This window comes from Pseudophryne corroboree, chromosome 4 (assembly GCF_028390025.1).
Source record: "Pseudophryne corroboree isolate aPseCor3 chromosome 4, aPseCor3.hap2, whole genome shotgun sequence".
NCBI lineage: Eukaryota > Metazoa > Chordata > Amphibia > Anura > Myobatrachidae > Pseudophryne > Pseudophryne corroboree.
The window spans coordinates 67304466-67313968 of NC_086447.1; positions in this window are offsets into that span (position 1 = coordinate 67304466).

Here is a 9503-nt window from a genome sequence, read left to right on the forward strand (position 1 = left end):
CAGCCATCTCATAAGTTAGGCCCCCGGTTCATCGGTCCTTATAAGATCACTAGGGTTATCAATCCGGTGGCATTTCAGTTAGATCTACCCCGTTCTGTGGGTATCAATAAAACATTTCATTGTTCCCTTTTAAAACGGGCGATTAGTAATCCTTCTTCCAGTGGAAGACCTTCCCCTCTTCGGATACGTGGCCAGAGGGAGTTTGTTGTTGAAAGGATTCTTGACTCCAAGATGGTTCGGGGTCGGCTGTCATTTTTGGTGCACTGGAAGGGGTATGGCCCGGAGGAGCGGTCGTGGGTGCGCAGTTGTGATCTTCATGCCCCCAGACTGTTACGCTCTTTCTTCTCGCAGTTCCCCGATAAACCCGGTGGTAGGGGTTCTTTGACCCCTCGTCAGAGGGGGGGTACTGTTAGGGTCTCCTGCTCTGTGCTGCCACGTCGTCATGGCAACCGGGAGACAAGTGCTAGCGGAGTAACCTGAGCGTAGCTTATACTCCGGTTCGGGTCTTTTGCTGTGCAGTGGTTACAGGCTCTGTGCACGGCAGGGGATCCGGTGCTGGTTTTTGTGCTCACAGTCTGTGAGGTCTAAGTGGGGCGTGGACAGCACCTGCTATATAAACCCTCTTCTCAGGTTAGGCAGATGCTACTGAATCTTTGTTGGTTAGTCAGTTCCTGAAAGCTAGCTAGTACTGTGTAAACTTTGTATTTGTTTGTTGCTTACTGCAAATAGGCCTTGGGATTTGGTATTACACTCTGCCAATCCAGACCTAGCAGTAAGACTGGAGTCAGTCGTTTAACCTGCTGGGGTTCTTTTGTTACTCTGTGAACCTAGCAAGTTTGCGGCTGTATTCTCAGACTTGCCTGCCAAAATCCTTTCTCACTGTGCAAGGTGTTCAGGTGTCAGTTTAGTGGCAGTAAACTGAACCAGTGCACTGCAAGTGAGGACTAGGATTGTGGAGACTCTCCTTGTGTCTATTATTCCATCTCTGACCAAGGAGTTTACTGCCACACCCGTTGGTAACCCTTTAGGGTTTTGCTGTTGCCCTTAGCAACAGCATTTCGGGTTCTCTACGTATTAAATCTCAACATCTCGCTTCTTTCCATCTGAGCATTCCTAATACTAGGGAGACACCCAGTTTCTTAGCCTTTGGGCTTCTCTGTTCACTTTGTGTTTATTTTGTTACCCTATCTCCTTCTGTGTATGTAATGTCATATTCCCCAGTCTGTCTGTGAGTTCATTTGTTTTGCATCCCTCTCCGTTCAGACACCAGTACATTCCTGCTGGCACTGGTGTGCATAACATTACGACACGGAGTGGCAAGGAACGGCTGAGGCCCTGGCCTATGTTCATGGCTAGTGGTTCAGCTTCACATGAGGATGGAAGCACTCATCCTCTCGCTAGAAAAAAAAAAAAGACTTAAGCTGGCAAAAGCACAGCAAAGAACTGTGCGTTCTTCGAAATCACAAATCCCCAAGGAGAGTCCAATTGTGTCGGTTGCGATGCCTGACCTTCCCAACACTGGACGGGAAGAGCTTGCGCCTTCCACCATTTGCACGCCCCCTGCAAGTGCTGGAAGGAGCACCCGCAGTCCAGTTCCTGATAGTCAAATTGAAGATGTCAGTGTTGAAGTACACCAGGATGAGGATATGGGTGTTGCTGGCGCTGGGGAGGAAATTGACAAGGAGGATTCTGATGGTGAGATGGTTTGTTTAAGTCAGGCACCCGGGGAGACACCTGTTGTCCGTGGGAGGAATATGGCCATTGACATGCCTGGTCAAAATACAAAAAAAATCAGCTCTTCGGTGTGGAATTATTTCAACACAAATGCGGACAACAGGTGTCAAGCCGTGTGTTGCCTTTGTCAAGTTGTAATAAGTAGGGGTAAGGACGTTAACCACCTCGGAACATCCTCCCTTATACGTCACCTGCAGCGCATTCATCATAAGTCAGTGACAAGTTCAAAAACTTTGGGCGACAGCGGAAGCAGTCCACTGACCAGTAAATCCCTTCCTCTTGTAACCAAGCTCCCGCAAACCACACCACCAACTCCCTCAGTGTCAATTTCCTCCTTACCCAGGAATGCCAATAGTCCTGCAGGCCATGTCACTGGCAAGTCTGACGAGTCCTCTCCTGCCTGGGATTCCTCCGATGCATCCTTGAGTGTAACGCCTACTGCTGCTGGCGCTGCTGTTGTTGCTGCTGGGAGTCGATCGTCATCCCAGAGGGGAAGTCGGAAGACCACTTGTACTACTTCCAGTAAGCAAATGACTGTCCAACAGTCCTTTGCGAGGAAGATGAAATATCACAGCAGTCATCCTGCTGCAAAGCGGATAACTGAGGCCTTGGCAGCCTGGGCGGTGAGAAACGTGGTTCCGGTATCCATTGTTACTTCAGAGCCAACTATAGACTTGATTGAGGTACTGTGTCCCCGGTACCAAATACCATCTAGGTTCCATTTCTCTAGGCAGGCGATACCGAAAATGTACACAGACCTCAGAAAAAGAGTCACCAGTGTCCTAAAAAATGCAGTTGTACCCATTGTCCACTTAACCAAGGACATGTGGACAAGTGGAGCAGGGCAGACTCAGGACTACATGACTGTGACAGCCCACTGGGTAGATGTATTGCCTCCCGCTGCAAGAACAGCAGCGGCGGCACCAGTAGCAGCATCTCGCAAACGCCAACTCGTTCCTAGGCAGGCTACGCTTTGTATCACCGCTTTCCAGAATACGCACACAGCTGAAAACCTCTTACGGCAACTGAGGAAGATCATCGCAGAATGGCTTACCCCAATTGGACTCTCCTGGGGATTTGTGGCATCGGACAACGCTAGCAATATTGTGCGTGCATTACATCTGGGCAAATTCCTGCACGTCCCATGTTTTGCACATACCTTGAATTTGGTGGTGCAGAATTATTAAAAAAACGACAGGGGCGTGCAAGAGATGCTGTCGGTGGCCAGAAGAATTGCGGGCCACTTTCGGCGTACAGGCACCGCGTACAAAAGACTGGAGCACCACCAAAAACACCTGAACCTGCCCTGCCATCATCTGAAGCAAGAGGTGGTAACGAGGTGGAATTCAACCCTCTATATGCTTCAGAGGATGGAGGAGCAGCAAAAGGCCATTCAAGCCTATACATCTGGCCATGATATAGGCAAAGGAGGTGGAATGCACCTGACTCAAGCGCAGTGGAGAATGATTTCAACGTTGTGCAAGGTTCTGCAACCTTTTGAACTTGCCACACGTGAAGTCAGTTCAGACACTGCCAGCCTGAGTCAGGTCATTCCCCTCATCAGGCTTTTGCAGAAGAAGCTGGAGACATTGAAGGAGGAGCTAAAACAGAGCGATTACGCTAGGCATGTGGGACTTGTGGATGGAGCCCTTCATTCGCTTAACCAGGATTCACGGGTGGCCAATCTGTTGAAATCAGAGCACTACATTTTGGCCACCGTGCTCGATCCTAGATTTAAAACCTACGTTGTATCTCTCTTTCCGGCAGACACAAGTCTGCAGGGGTTCAAAGACCTGCTGGTGAGAAAATTGTCAAGTCAAGCAGAACGTGACCCGTCAACATCTCCTCCTTCACATTCTCCCGCAACTGGGGGTGCGAGGAAAAGGCTACGAATTCCGAGCCCACCCGCTGGCGGTGATGCAGGGCAGTCTGGAGCGAGTGCTGACATCTGGTCCGGACTGAAGGACCTGCCAACGATTACTGACATGTCGTCTACTGTCACTGCATATGATTCTCTCACCATTGAAAGAATGGTGGAGGATTATATGAGTGACCGCATCCAAGTAGGCACGTCAGACAGTCCGTACGTATACTGGCAGGAAAAAGAGGCAATTTGGAGGCCCTTGCAGAAACTGGCTTTATTCTACCTAAGTTGCCCTCCCTCCAGTGTGTACTCCGAAAGAGTGTTTAGTGCCGCCGCTCACCTTGTCAGCAATCGGCGTACGAGGTTACTTCCAGAAAATGTGGAGAAGATGATGTTCATTAAAATGAATTATAATCAATTCCTCCGTGGAGACATTCACCAGCAGCAATTGCCTCCAGAAAGTACACGGGTACCTGAGATGGTGGATTCCAGTGGGGACGAATTAATAATCTGTGAGGAGGGGGATGTACACAGTGAAAGGGGTGATGAATCGGACGATGATGATGAGGTGGACATCTTGCCTCTGTAGAGCCAGTTTGTGCAAGGAGAGATTGATTGCTTCTTTTTTGGTGGGGGCCCAAACCAACCAGTTATTTCAGTCACAGTCGTGTGGCAGACCCTGTCGCTGAAATGATGGGTTCGTTAAAGTGTGCATGTCCTGTTTATACAACATAAGGGTGGGTGGGAGGGCCCAAGGACAATTCCATCTTGCACCTCTTTTTTCTTTCATTTTTCTTTGCGTCATGTGCTGTTTGGGGAGTATTTTTTTGAAGGGCCATCCTGCGTGACACTGCAGTGCCACTCCTAGATGGGCCAGGTGTTTGTGTCGGCCACTTGGGTCGCTTAGCTTAGTCACACAGCTACCTCATTGCGCCTCTTTTTTTCTTTGCGTCATGTGCTGTTTGGGGAGTATTTTTTTCAAGTGCCATCCTGTCTGACACTGCAGTGCCACTCCTAGATGGGCCAGGTGTTTGTGTCGGCCACTTGGGTCGCTTAGCTTAGTCACACAGCTACCTCTTTGCGCCTCTTTTTTTTCTTTGCATCATGTGCTGTTTGGGGAGTATTTTTTTGAAGGGCCATCCTGCGTGACACTGCAGTGCCACTCCTAGATGGGCCAGGTGTTTGTGTCGGCCACTTGGGTCGCTTAGCTTAGTCACACAGCTACCTCGGTGCAAATTTTAGGACTAAAAATAATATTGTGAGGTGTGAGGTGTTCAGAATAGACTGAAAATGGAGTGGAAATTATGGTTATTGAGGTTAATAATACTTTGGGATCAAAATGACCCCCAAATTCTATGATTTAAGCAGTTTTTTAGGGTTTTTTGAAAAAAACACCCGAATCCAAAACACACCCGAATCCGACAAAAAAATTTCGGTGAGGTTTTGCCAAAACGCGTCCGAATCTAAAACACGGCCGCGGAACCGAACCCAAAACCAAAACACAAAACACGAAAAATGTCCGGTGCACATCACTAAAATAAATTGAAGGTTCTGCTACAAAACAGAACAGGTGACACTTCCCAACACCTTCACCACACTTAACCATTGCCCTGCCTGACAGTCGAGATGACACCCAGTCTGTCTCCATCCCTGGGGGCCCAAGTGTCTTTAACACTTTTTCTGCTGCGGGGTACACTGGGCTCCACAAGGAATAGACATAGGGGTGTAGAGTAGGATCTTGATCCGAGGCTCCAACAGGCTCAAAGCTTTGACTGTTCCCAGAATGCACAGTGCCGCCTCCTCTATAACCCCGCCTCCCTGCACAGGAGCTCAGTTTTGTAGTTGGTGCTGCAGTAAGCAGGCACGTAACAGAGGGGCTGCTCCAGGCAGCCCTAAGAAGAGCTTTTTTTGAATAAAAAAGTGAAGACTTCAAGGGCAGTAGCGGTGATAAATGTCAGAAGACATTCACTGCTGCAGCTCCAGCTCTCCCCAGCGGCGCTGTACACTCCCGAGCCCTGGTTGCCGGGTATCTACAGCAGGAGGCTCCGGTTTTCTTCACGTCAGGCACACACGACTGGGGCTCTCCGGGATCGCGTGCCCGCGCTTCGGGAGGTGGTGAGTGGGTCCCGCTTGTGGTACCCGGTCTTTATCGCGTTCCGGCGTGGTCAGTGGGAGGCGGGCCGCGTGCGCTGGCGGTGGACACTGTGGCATGGGCATGGGTGCAGGTCAGGTTTTCTCTCTAAACCATTTTCAGTAGCCCACAGTACCCGGTGGTTTTGCCAGCAGGGGGATAAGGCTTAGACCTGAAGCCCGTCCCCCAGCCCCAGGGTGCCATTTCCCGCAAATGTTCCCGCCCTGGAGCTGCATATCTGTCTCTCCCTCACTCCCTGTCAGTGTCTGGGCGCCATTATCCGTCAGCTTCACTGTTCCTGGGACTGCTTGGACAAATACTCCTGTGTAAAGCCGCCTGGTGATCAGTGCTGTGACTTTACATGACACTTAAGTATTCTACCTGCCTTTTTAGACAGTGTTAGTTAAGAAAGAGTGCATTTAGTCAGGGTTTTCTAGTACAATTACCCTGTGATATACATCCAGTTCTTACTGTGTAGTGTTATATCTATTGACTATATAGCTATATTTATAAAAGCTAGTCCAGTGCAGTATTATTGTTAGTAATAACCTCTGCATTGTATAAACTGTGACTATATGTGTGAGCATTAGATAGCTGAGTGGTGTCCATTTTGTGTCTTTCACTCAACTTGCTATCCCTATATTCTATAACCTGAGGGGGCCTGGTGCGTCAGGTTTTATATTGATATTGGATTATCACAAAGATATACTTTAATACATATTTTTCTCTGTGATTTAGTCACCATATCTCTCCTTTATCTCTGCTAGCGCTGACTACACTGCGCAGGGGTTTGGGTAAGAGGTATTGTGCTGCTGCCAATTGTACTGTGTTACCTGATACTGCAAGTTATATCATGTCTGCTTATGAGGGTAACGGTTCTGGGGCTGAACACACTGCCGGTGTTGCTGAAGCCACAGATCCCCATGAGGAAAATATAGCAGCTGTGTGCTCTGGTTCTGGGGGCTCCTTGCCCCCAGTGCAACTGTGGCAACGGAGGTACATAATGACCCACCGTGGGCCGCTTTTTCCACGCTTCTACATATGGTAGTTAATAAACTAACACCCACTATGGGACTCCCATTGCCGGTACAACCGTATGTGGTCCCTGCAGCTAACCCGCCGTGGGCGGACGATTTATCTGCTCAATTGAAGAAGTTGAACCAGTCCCTGACTACTAAAAAGTCTGACCATCGCTCGCCTCTAGTCCAAGGGGTCCTCTAAGCGAGCGCTTGCCTCCTCACAATCCACTGCTGTCACTGACACCTTGTATGATGAAGACAGCACTTACACTGACCCCACAGGTTCTGACTCAGATACAGCTGATGGGGAGGGTAGTTCACATGTGGAAGTTCCTGATCTTTTGGAGGCTATTAAGTTAATTCTACAGATTACGGATGATCCCGAGCCATCCATCCCTCCAAAGAAACCAGATAGGTTCAAGCGTCAGAAGGTGGTTAACGTCAGGAACCCTGGGAAAACCCGGGTACGAAGTTTGTGCCTCAAAAGAAGATGCTGGCTCGCTATCCCCTCACACCAGCGCTGTCTAAGAATTGGGAAACTCCTCCTCCAGTAGACTCACATGTGGCTGGCTAGGATGGTGGTTTCCTCAGCTCTACCTGTCACTACAGTCACATCTCTAAAAAAGCCTAGGGATAAGCGTGTGGAGGGTTGTCTTAAAGCGATTTACACCCTCACGGGGGCTGCACAAAGGCCCACTATTGCAGCAACATGGGCTGCAGAGGCTATTGAAGCATGGGCATTGGAGATAGAAGCTGAAATCTCTTCTGACCATGCTAGACAATGCTTGTCATATATTGTCACAGCTTCTCGCTATATTAAAGAGGCGGTGTCACAAACTGAGGGCTGGTGCTGACCAGGGGGAAACCTCAGTTGTAGGGGCTGAGGTATAGGTGTACCTGGGAGGCAGTACAGGGTTCTTGGACATGCAGGGAACCTTTAGAACAAATGCCCGAAGGCGTGACCACGACAACAAGGGAAAGTTCAAAGGTTTATTAAACACAGTTCAGAGGAATACTGATGACTTGGTACAGGTAACAGGAATCACAGTTCAGAGAAATACTTGGGATGGATGACGGAACACCGATGGTGACTTGGAATCGATGACGGAACACTGATGGTTACTTTGGGATCGATGGCGGAACACCGATGGTGACTAGGGATCGATGGCGGAACACCGATGGTTACTGGGGATCGATGGCGGAACACCGATGGTTACTGGGGATCGATGGCGGAACACCGATGGTTACTGGGGATCAATGGCGGAACACAGATGGAGACTTGGGATCGATGGCGGAACACCGATGGTTACTGGGGATCAATGGCGGAACACAGATGGAGACTTGGGATCGATGGCGGAACACAGATGGAGACTTGGGATCGATGGCGGAACACCGATGGAGACTTGGGATCGATGGCGGAACACCGATGGAAACTTGGGATCGATGGCGGAACACCGATGGAGACTTGGGATCGATGGCGGAACACCAATGGTTACTGGCAGGGCAGAGCACCGCTGGAAGCTAGAAGCTGGAAGCCGGTCTCAGGTAACTGCCAGTCACAGGGAGCAATGTAGACACTGCAGAGTCAGGCTGTACTGCAGAGAAAGTCCATGGAAGAACTGCACACTGGAATCACTGTAGACAATTGAAGCACTGACAAAACTTTCCAGCCCAGGAACAAGATATTTATACCAGCTGGGAAACAGGGATTGGCTGGCTGATTAAGCAGAGTCCAGAGTGCAGCTGCTGGGTAATCAGGCCGAGAGCAGAGTACAGCTGATAGGCTGAAAAGTAACATGTGATGAAAACAAACATGGCTGCGCCCATGTTTGAACTTGGAGGGAAAGACTGTTTGTAACTTGCATGTGAGCTTTAACCATGAAGCTGCCAGAATCACAGTAAAGATTAGAGACAGAGATGCAGCGTGCTGCACACAGACAGTGCAGATGGAATCCAGGCTTGGAACGCTGGGACAGTCTCAGGAGGCATTTGGAAGGTAAATACTGATAAGGAATTACCTGGATCGTGACAGCACCCCCTCCTTTAGGAGTGGCCCCAGGACACTTCTTATAAATTCTTTACCTGAACAAACGGAAGAATCTAGATTGAATCCTGATGAACTTGAACTGGCTGGAACCAGAGGAGACTGTTCCGGACTTATGGACGAGACCAGATTGAGCCCAGACAAACTTAAACTAGTTGAGACTGGCGGAGACTTTAGACTGACGGATAGGACAGGATTGAGTTTGGAGACCGTTGAATCAGCTGGAACTGAAGTAGTCTTTGGACCTACGGATGGAACCGGATTGGGTCCAGAAAAGCTTGAACCGGCTGGGACCGGAGGAGTCTTTGGATTGACATTCGAATCAGCTGGAACTGAAGGAGTCTGAATCCGGTTAGAACCGGAATGAGTGGTATCCGAGTGTTCAGTTAGACCATCCTGGACCTGGTCCATGCTGGATGCCAAAAGGGTGGTGCTCTCTGAAGATGGCAAACAGGAGTTCATAACTGCATCTGTAGCACAAAAATTTCCATCTGGGAACTTGGCTCTGGATACTTCCCTTGGGGCTGAAACTTTGGTGACCCCTCCTGGGGTTGACGAATCAGACACCTCTCTCAGGGTTGTTTTCTCCAGCACCCCTCCTGGGGCTGACAGATCAGAAACTCCTTTTTGAGAAGACTCATATGCCCCTACTAGAGCTTGAACATTGGATACCCCTCCTGGGGTTGCAGAAACGAACGCCCCAACGTGGGC